This window comes from Cicer arietinum, chromosome 7 (genome assembly GCF_000331145.2).
Source record: "Cicer arietinum cultivar CDC Frontier isolate Library 1 chromosome 7, Cicar.CDCFrontier_v2.0, whole genome shotgun sequence".
NCBI classification, from domain to species: Eukaryota; Viridiplantae; Streptophyta; class Magnoliopsida; order Fabales; family Fabaceae; genus Cicer; species Cicer arietinum.
Window position 1 is genome coordinate 38,972,490 of NC_021166.2, and position 10,337 is coordinate 38,982,826.

Below are 10,337 nucleotides of genomic sequence, written 5' to 3' on the forward strand. Positions count from 1 at the left end.
AGATAGATACACAACCATTCAAGACTTGATGGTTGAAGGGTTTGTGGAAAGCATATCTCTCCCAATTGGTCAAATGAAGGTCCAGCATAGGATGCTGATGTATGTGCTAACAAGAATGTTGGTACCTAGACCAGGGAACCATGCCATAGTTCAGAAGCTTGACATTACTCTTCTTTGGGGCCTTTACAAGGAACTCAAGATGAGTTGGGCGTGGATAGTGCTGGCTAATATGTCAGAAACAACACAAGGAAAGCTAATGCTCCCTTACCCTAAGCTGATCACCAAGATTCTAAGACACTTCAAAATATCAGTTGTCAATGAAGAATCAGTAAAGACAACTCTGATTTTTTGTGAGTCAATTGTCAACCAAATGCAATTGAAGAAGATCAATGGTATTTGGACAAGGGCTCAACCAAATGCTGGACAAGCTGAGCAAGCTGACAACCAATCTGAGGTTTTAGCTAAGTTGCTGGAACTTATGGAGTCTCAGGCTGCACACAATGCTAAAGTGGAAGCCTCCCTTGTGTGACTCCAAACAACCCTCAACTCGATTGTTCAAGATATAGATGCCATCCAAGATCATGTGGGTCTCAAGATGTCATTTGAAGACATAGCTGATATTGGCACACAAGTGGCCGATCAAGAAGAAACAACCCCTATCAACCCTAATAGTTCTGAACCTCATGGTGAGGAGACACTTGTTAAGGCTAATACCGCAGTCTCTACCTCTCCCATTGGTGATAATGAGGAACAACCCTAGATTAGTTGTTTAGGCTTTTATTTTCTTTGTTGTTTTGTAACTTTTTTTTTCAGTATATCTCTTATGATAGCTTTTGAATCATTATTCTCTCTTGTATTATCTTTTTGAATTTAATGACAAAGGGGGAGAATCTGAATGAATTTAACTTGTGCTTATGCTTATCTGAAAATTGAAATTTAAATGAATTATGAATTCTAAAATTCAGGGGGAGTTTTAAATAAGAGTTATTATAAAGTTAAGTTTTAATGTAAACTCAAAGTTAAATTGTATGTTTGTCATTTAATCAAAAAGGGGGAGATTGTAAGATATATGCCTCCTTGACAATGATTTTGATATAACTTCCAAACATACAATGTATATGCATTATCTGATTAATCTAATAGTTTGAGTTGAGATACATTTCAGGAAAGAATCAAACACTACACTTGGACAAATCTTGGATCTCAAGCAATCAAGCAAAGATTGATCATATCATACCAAGCTTGAAGATTATGTGTAAATGTGTCTATTGTTCATAGTGTTTATCAGTTAGATTCATCATTATGATTTCACACATCTAATATTTGCCAATTAAAACTGAAATCATAAAATAAGTATGTTAATCAATCAATTGGTAAATCAATTGGTTAATTGATTTTCTGATTCATAGAACCAAGTTTTCACTAAGTTAATCGATTAGCAAATCGATTACTTAAATGTTTTTATCAGACCTGTGTTCTATGATTAAAAGAAATCGATTGGACAATCGATTGATATATTTTTCTTAAGTTACAAGCTTTCAACTAATCAATTAGTTAATCGATTTTCTGATTCATAGAACAAAATTTTCACTGAGTTAATCGATTAGAAAATTGATTACTTAAATGTTTTTATCAGACCTGTGTTCTATGATTAAAAGAAATCGATTGGATAATCGATTGCATAAATGAATTAGTTCATCATTTATCAGAAACATATTGCATAATCGATTGGCACATCGATTTTAATTAAATGTTTGAGTTACAGGGACAAATCATTCGATTGGCAAATCGACTTGATTAAATGTCTGAGTTACAGGGACACATCAATCGATTGGCAAATCGATTTGATTAAGTGTCTGAGTTACAGGGAGAAATTAGCCCATTGCAAAATCGATTATGTTAATGAAAGTAAATCGACTGAGTAATCGATTATTTGATCTCGCATTTTGAACAAAACAATTATAATCGATTATTCAATCGACTCTGATATGAACTGAGTATCAGTTTCTGATATATGCATTAAAAACATCGATTAGCAAATCAATTAGTTCATCTATTTCAAGAATTTCAAGAAAAACAAGAAATGCAAAATCGATTAGGAAATCGATTGATCTGGTAATACGCATTAATAAAATCGATTGGGAAATCGATTTTTCTGAAGTTTTTCTGAAACTATATAAACTGAATCAATCACAATTTTTAAATAATAATAAAAATAATAGAAAGAACTGAAAGAATTTCATAAGCTTTTCGAAAAATACACTTTGAGAAAAAAAATTATTGCAACTCACAAACATTATTGGCAAATACTTAGTGTGAGAATTCATTGTGATTGAATCAAGTGTTATTAGTCTTTTTGAATGAACCATCTTTGTAAAAGAAAGTGTGTGGAAATCCAGTATTGTGAAACTGGTGGTCATCTTTTAGAGTTTGTGTGATCATCTAAAAGAGATCTCAATCTGATCTTGCTAGAGCTTGGTGATTAGTTCTTAAGGATAGATTGGTTGTTGTTGTAGAGTGATGTTGAGTTAGATGTATAGGCATTGAAATGCTGGAAAGTCTGTAAACATACTCAAATCATTTCTAGTAAAGGCTGGAATCATTAAGTGATTTCGGGAGTGGATGTAGACTATCGAATTGATAGTCGAACCAGTATAAAAATCCATGGTGCACACTTCTCTATCTCTGTACTCTTTATCTTGATAATACATCTGTTCTTGAATCTTAGTTTTGAATAAATTTTGAATCTATTATTGTTAAATTGGAATTAATATTAAATTGAAATGCTCAAGTTACAATTTGTATGAATTGTCAATTATGCCAAAAAGGGGGAGATTGTTGGATTTTGATCCTTTGATTCCTAATTTTGACATAATTAATAATTCAACAATGTTCATACAATACATGATAAATCTAATATTTGAATTGAGCAAGATTTCAGGAACAACAATCAAATCCTACACACTTGGAACAGGTTGCTTGAAACACAAGAAATCAACAAAAGTTGACTTTTGACTAAAGCAAATCGATTGGGAAATCGATTTCATAACAAAGGTGTAAGGAAACACAACTGTTTGTGTTGGTATAATCGATTGGGCAATCGACTGACTGAATTAGAAATTGAAAATGCACAAGTCAGTGGCACCCCAGTTTTGAGGGTAATCGATTGACAAATCGATTATACAATTCACAAAGTAAACCTGATTGAAATAAATCGATTGGGAAATCGATTGGATAAGTCACAGTGGAAACCCAGTTTTAAGGGTAATCGATTGGCAAATCGATTACTTAAAAATCACTTGCAAAATAACTTTTCCTGTGACATACAAATCGATTGGACAATCTATGTTGTAATATTTCAATCAAGTTAAATTTGGTCGAAATCGATTGGGAAATCGATTGAACCAAATCCCAGGTAAGAACGTTTTCAGACAAATACATACAAATCGATTGGCACGTCGATTAGTATCAAAATAGCTGAGTCACTGACTTAAACTCAATCGATTGGCAAATCGATTGACAAAACCTTTTGAAAACCCAGTGAACTCTGAGCGTGTGACCAAAATCGATTTTAAGTATTTGTTAATCGATTATGAAGATTTGATAAATCGATTATGGAATCGATTGATATGTGTTTCAGTTTGAACATAACATCTGCAATCGATTACGAAATCGATTCATATCAGTCTTAACATAATCACTGAGAAATGTTGTTTAAAGAATCGATTGGTAAATCGATTGGGTTATATAGTTTCAAGATTCAAGAAAAACAAGACACACGATAATCGATTGGCAAATCGATTAGACTGGTTTATCACTTTACGAAATCGATTGGTAAATCGATTGATTAATGTGTTTTTCAGAAACTATATAAACTGTCTTCAATCTGTCTTTCAATAACATGAATGATAATAACAATGATATCAATCTGAAATATACATTGAATATTCTTGATACACAATAACACTTGGTTATGAGATTACTTTTTCAGATCAAATTGAAAAAGAGGATTATCAACAATCAAAAAGATAGCTGCTAAACAATCTTGAAAGACAAGGATTCTCAAAAACAAATCTTTGATATCCAGAATAAGACCTATTTGGACTAGAATAAGCCTAAAGAGAACGAAAATGACCGAAATGTTAATGTAATGACACAAACACACCTATTGGATGCACAAGATTGGTTAAAAACCCTAATGGGCCCATAATAAGCCTAGGGAGGACGAAAATGACCTAAATGTTAATCCAATGAGACAAACACACCTATTGGATGCACAAGATTGGTTAAAAACCCAAATGGGACCAGAATAAGCCTAGGGACGACGGAAATGACCTATATGTTAATACAATTACACAAATAAACATATTGGATGCACAACATTGTTTACAAACCCTAATTGGACTAGCATAAGCCTAGGGAGAAGGAGAATGACCTAAATGTAAATCCAATGACACAAACACACCTATTAGATGCATAAGATTGGTTAAAAACCTAATTTGAAATAAATAAGCTTATGAAGGACGAAAATGACCTAAATGTAAATCTAATGACACAAATGAACTTATTGGATGCACAAGATTGGTTAAAAACCTAATTGGACTAGAATAAGCCAAGAGAGGACGAAAATGACCTAAATGTAAATCTAATGACACAAATGAACTTCTTGGATGCACAAGATTGGTTAAAAACCTAATTGGACTAGAATAAGCCAAGAGAGGACGAAAATGACCTAAATGTAAATCTAATGACACAAATGAACTTATTGGATGCACAAGATTGGTTAAAAAACCTAATTGGACTAGAACAAGCCTAGCGAGGATGAAAATGACCAAAATGTTAATCCAATGACACAAACACACCTATTAGATGCACAAGATTGGTTAAAAACCCTAATTGGAATTGAATAAGCCTGGGGATGACGAAAATGTTGGTTAAAAACCCTAATTAGACAAAATGAACTTATTAGATGCACCAGATTGGTTAAAAACCCTAATTGGAATTGAATAAGCCTGGGGATGACGAAAATGACCTAAATGTAAGACCAATGATAGAAACACATCTATTGGATGCACAAGATTGGTTAAAAATCGTAATTGATCTAGAATAAGCCTATGTAGGACGAAAATGACCTAAATGTTAATCCAATGACACAAAAGAACTTATTGGATGCACAAGATTGGTTAAAAACCCTAATTAGACAAGAATAAGCCTACGGAGGACGAAAATGACCTAAATGTCAATCTAATGAAATAAACACTCCTATTGGATGCACAAGATTGGTTAAAAACCCTAATTAGACAAGAATAAGCCTACGGAGGACGAAAATGACCTAAATGTCAATCTAATGAAATAAACACTCCTATTGGATGCACAAGATTGGTTAAAAACCCTAATTAGACAAGAATAAGCCTACGGAGGACGAAAATGACCTAAATGTTAATCCAATGACACAAAAGAACTTATTGGATGCACAAGATTTTTGAAAAACCGTAATTGGACAACAATAAACTTAAGGAGGACGAAAATGACCTAAATGTCAATCTAATGAAATAAACACACCTATTGGATGCACAAGATTGGTTAAAAACGCTATTTGGACAAGAATATAAGTAGGGAGGACGAAAATGACCTAAATATTAATCCAAGGACACAAATGAACTTATTAGATGCACAATATTGGTTAAAAACCCTTATTGGGCTAGAATAAGCATAGGGAGGACGGAAATGCCCTAAATGTTAATGTAATGTCACAAACACACCTGTTGGATGCACAAGATTGGTTAAAAACCCTAATTTGACAGGAATAAGCCTAGGGAGGACGAAAATGACCTAAATGTTAATCCAATGACACAAACACACCTATTGGGTGCACAAGATTGGTTAAAACCCCTAATGGGACCAAAATAAGCCTAGGGAGGACGAAAATGATCTAAATGTTAATACAATGACACAAACGAACATATTGGATGCACATCATTGGTTACAAACCCTAATTGGACTAGCATAAGCCTAGGGAGATGCAAAATGACCTAAATGTAAATCCAATAACACAAACACACTTATTTGATGCACAAGATTGGTTAAAAACCCTAATTGGACTAGAATAAGCCAAGAGAGGACGAAAATGACCTAACTGTTAATCCAATGACACAAATGAACTTATTGGATGCAAAAGATTGGTTAAAAACCTAATTGGACTAGAATAAGCCTAACAAGGACGAAAATGACCTAAATGTTAATTTAATGACAAAAACACACCTATTGGATGCACAAGATTGGTTAAAAACCCTATTTGGACTAGAATAAGCCTAAAGAGAACGAAAATGACCTAAATGTTAAGGTAATGACACAAACACACATATTGGATTCACAAGATTGGTTAAAAACCCTAATTAGACAAGAATAAGCCTACGGAGGACGAAAATGACCTAAATTTTAATATATGGACACAAATTAACTTATTGGATGCACCAGATTGGTTAAAACCCCTAATTGGATTAGAATAAGCCTGGGGATGACGAAAATGACCTAATTGTTAGACCAATGACAGAAACCCACCTATTGGATGCACAAGATTGGTTAAAAACCCTAATTGATCTGGAATAAGCTTTGGGAGAACGAAAATGACGTAAATGTTAATCCAATGACACAAATGAACTTATTGGATGCACAAGATTGGTTAAAAACCCTAATTGATCTGGAATAAGCTTTGGGAGAACGAAAATGACGTAAATGTTAATCCATTGACACAAACACACCTATTGGATGCACAAGATTGGTTAAAAACCCTAATTGGACAAGAATAAGGCTAGGCAGGACGAAAATGACCTAAATGCCAATCCAATGACAAAAACACACCTATTGGATTCACATGATTGGTTAAAAACTCGAATTGGATAAGAATTAGCCTGGGGAGGACGAAATTGACTTAAATGTTAATCCAATGAGACAAACACACCTATTGGATGCACAAGATTGGTTAAAAACCCTAATGGGACCAAAATAAGCCTAGGGAGGACGAAAATGACCTAATTGTTAATCCAATGACACAAATGAACTTATTGGATGCACCAGATTGGTTAAAACCCCTAATGGGACCAAAATAAGCCTAGGGAGGACGAAAATGACCTAATTGTTAATCCAATGACACAAATGAACTTATTGGATGCACCAGATTGGTTAAAACCCCTAATGGGACCAAAATAAGCCTAGGGAGGACGAAAATGACTTAAATGTTAATCCAATGAGACAAACACACCTATTGGATGCACAAGATTGGTTAAAAACCCTAATGGGACCAAAATAAGCCTAGGGACGACGAAAATGATCAAAATGTTAACACAATTACACATATAAACATATTGGATGCACAAGATTGGTTAAAATCCCTAATTGGACTAGAACAAGGCTAGGGAGGATGAAAATAACCTAAATGTTAATCCAATGACACAAACACACCTAATGGATGCACCAGATTGGTTAAAACCCATATTAGACAAGAATTATCCTACGGAGGACGAAAATGACCTTAATGTCAATCTAAAGACACAAATGAACTTATTGGATGCACCAGATTGGTTAAAAACCCTAATTGGATTAGAATAAGCCTAGGGATGACGAAAATGGTCTAAATGTTAGAACAATAACAGAGACACACCTATTGGATGCACAAGATTGGTTAAAACCCCTAATTGATCTAGAATAAGCCTATGTAGGACGAAAATGACCTAATTGTTAATCCAATGACACAAATGAACTTATTGGATGCACAAGATTAGTGAAAAACCCTAATTGGACAACAATAAGCCTAAGGAGGACGAAAATGACCTAAATGTAATCCAATGACTTAAATTAACTTATTGGATGCACAAGATTGATTAAAAACCCTAATTGGACTAGAATTAAGCTTAAGGAGGACGAAAATGACCTAAATGTCAATCTAATGAAATAAATACACCTATTGGATGCACAAGATTGGTTAAAAATGCAATTTGGACAAGAATATGCGTAGGGAGGACGAAAATGACATAAATATTAATAAAATGATACAAATGAACTTATTGGATTCACAAGATTCGTTAAAAACTAAAATTGATCAAGAATAAGCCTATGGAGGACAAAAATGACCTAAATTTAATCCAAGGACACAAATGAACTGATTGGATGCACAAGATTGGTTAAAAACCCTAATTGGACTAGAATTAAGCCTAAGGAGGACGAAAATGTGCTAAATGTTAATCTAATTAAATAAACACACGTATTGGATGCACAAGATAGGTTAAAAACCCTATTTGGACAAGAATATGCCTAGGGAGGACGAAAATGACAAAAATATTTATCCAATGACACAAATGAACTTATTGGATGCACAAGATTCGTTAAAAACCCTAATTGGGCTAGAATAAGCCTAGGGGGACGAAAATGACCTAAATGTTAATCCAATGACACAAACACACCTATTGGATGCACAAGATTCGTTAAAACCCCTAATTGGGCTAGAATACGCCTAGGGAGGATGAAAATGACCTAAATGTTCGTCCAATGACACAAACGAACCTATTGGATGCACAAGATTCGTTAAAACCCCTAATTGGGCTAGAATACGCCTAGGGAGGATGAAAATGACCTAAATGTTCGTCCAATGACACAAACGAACCTATTGGATGCACAAGATTCGTTAAAACCCCTAATTGGGCTAGAATACGCCTAGGGAGGATGAAAATGACCTAAATGTTCGTCCAATGACACAAACGAACCTATTGGATGCACAAGATTGGTTAAAAACCCTAATTGGACAACAATAAGCCTAAGGAGGACGAAAATGACCTAAATGTCAATCTAAAGAAATAAACACACCTATTGGATGCACAAGATTGGTTAAAAACCCTAATTGGACAAGAATACGGGTAGGCAGGACGAAAACTGTAAGACCCATAATTTTAAAGTATACTTTATGTATTTTAGTGTATTTTGGTATTGAACTTGGAGCCTTTTAAGCCAAAGTTATTAATATTTTGGAGTTTATATGACCAAAAAGATATTTTGATGCCGATTAGAATTACTTGCGATGAATAAATTAAATTAACTGCGGTGAATCTTTTACGAAGAATTTAATGTGTTACGGGTGAAATGGTAATTTTAATAACACACCTATTGGATGCACAAGATTGGTTAAAAACCCTAATTAGAGTAGAATAAGCTTACAGAGGATGAAAATGAACTAAATGTTAATCTAATGACACAAATTAACTTATTGGATGCACCAGATTGGTTAACAACCCTAGTTGGATTAGAATAGGCTTGGGGATGACGAAATTGACCTAAATATTAGACCAATGACAGAAACACAACTATTGGATGCACAAGATTGGTTAAAAACCCTAATTGGACTAGAATTAAGCCTAAGGACGACAAAAATGACCTAAATGTTAATCTAATGAAATAAACACACCTATTGGATGCACAAGATTGGTTAAAACCCCTGATTGGACATCAATAAGCCTTGGGAGGAAGAAAATGACCTAAATATTAATAAGCCTATGGAAGACAAAAATGACCTAAATGCCATCCAAGGACACCAATGAACTTATTGGATGCACAAGATTGGTTAAAAACCCTAATTGGACTAGAATTAAGCCTAAGGAGGACAAAAATGAGCTAAATGTTAATCTAATGAAATAAACACACCTATTGGATGCCCAAGATAGGTTAAAAACCCTATTTGGACAAGAATATGCCTAGGGAGGACGAAAATGACATAAATATTAATCCAATGACACAAATGAACTTATTGGATGCAAAAGATTCGTTAAAAACCCTAATTGGGCTAGAATAAGCCTAGGGAGGACGAAAATGACCTAAATGTTAATGTAATGAAACAAACACACCTGTTGGATGCACAAGATTGTTTAAAAACCCTAATTGGATAAGAATAAGCCTAGGGAGGAAGAAAATGACCTAAATGTTAATCCAATGACACAAACACACCTATTGGATGCACAAGATTGGTTAAAAACCCTAGTTGGACTAGAATAAACCTAGGGAGGACGAAAATGACCTAAATGTTAATACAATGACACAAATGAACATATTGGATGCACATCATTGGTTACAAACCCTAATCGGACTAGCATAAGGCTAGGGAGAAGGAAAATGACCTAAATTCAAATCCAATGACACAAACCCACCTATTGGATGCACATGATTGGTTTAAAACCCTAATTGGACAAGAATAAGCCGACGAAGGATGAAAATGAACTAAATGTTATCCAATGACACAAATGAACTTATTGGATGCAAAAGATTGGTTACAAACCCTAATTGGACTAGAATTA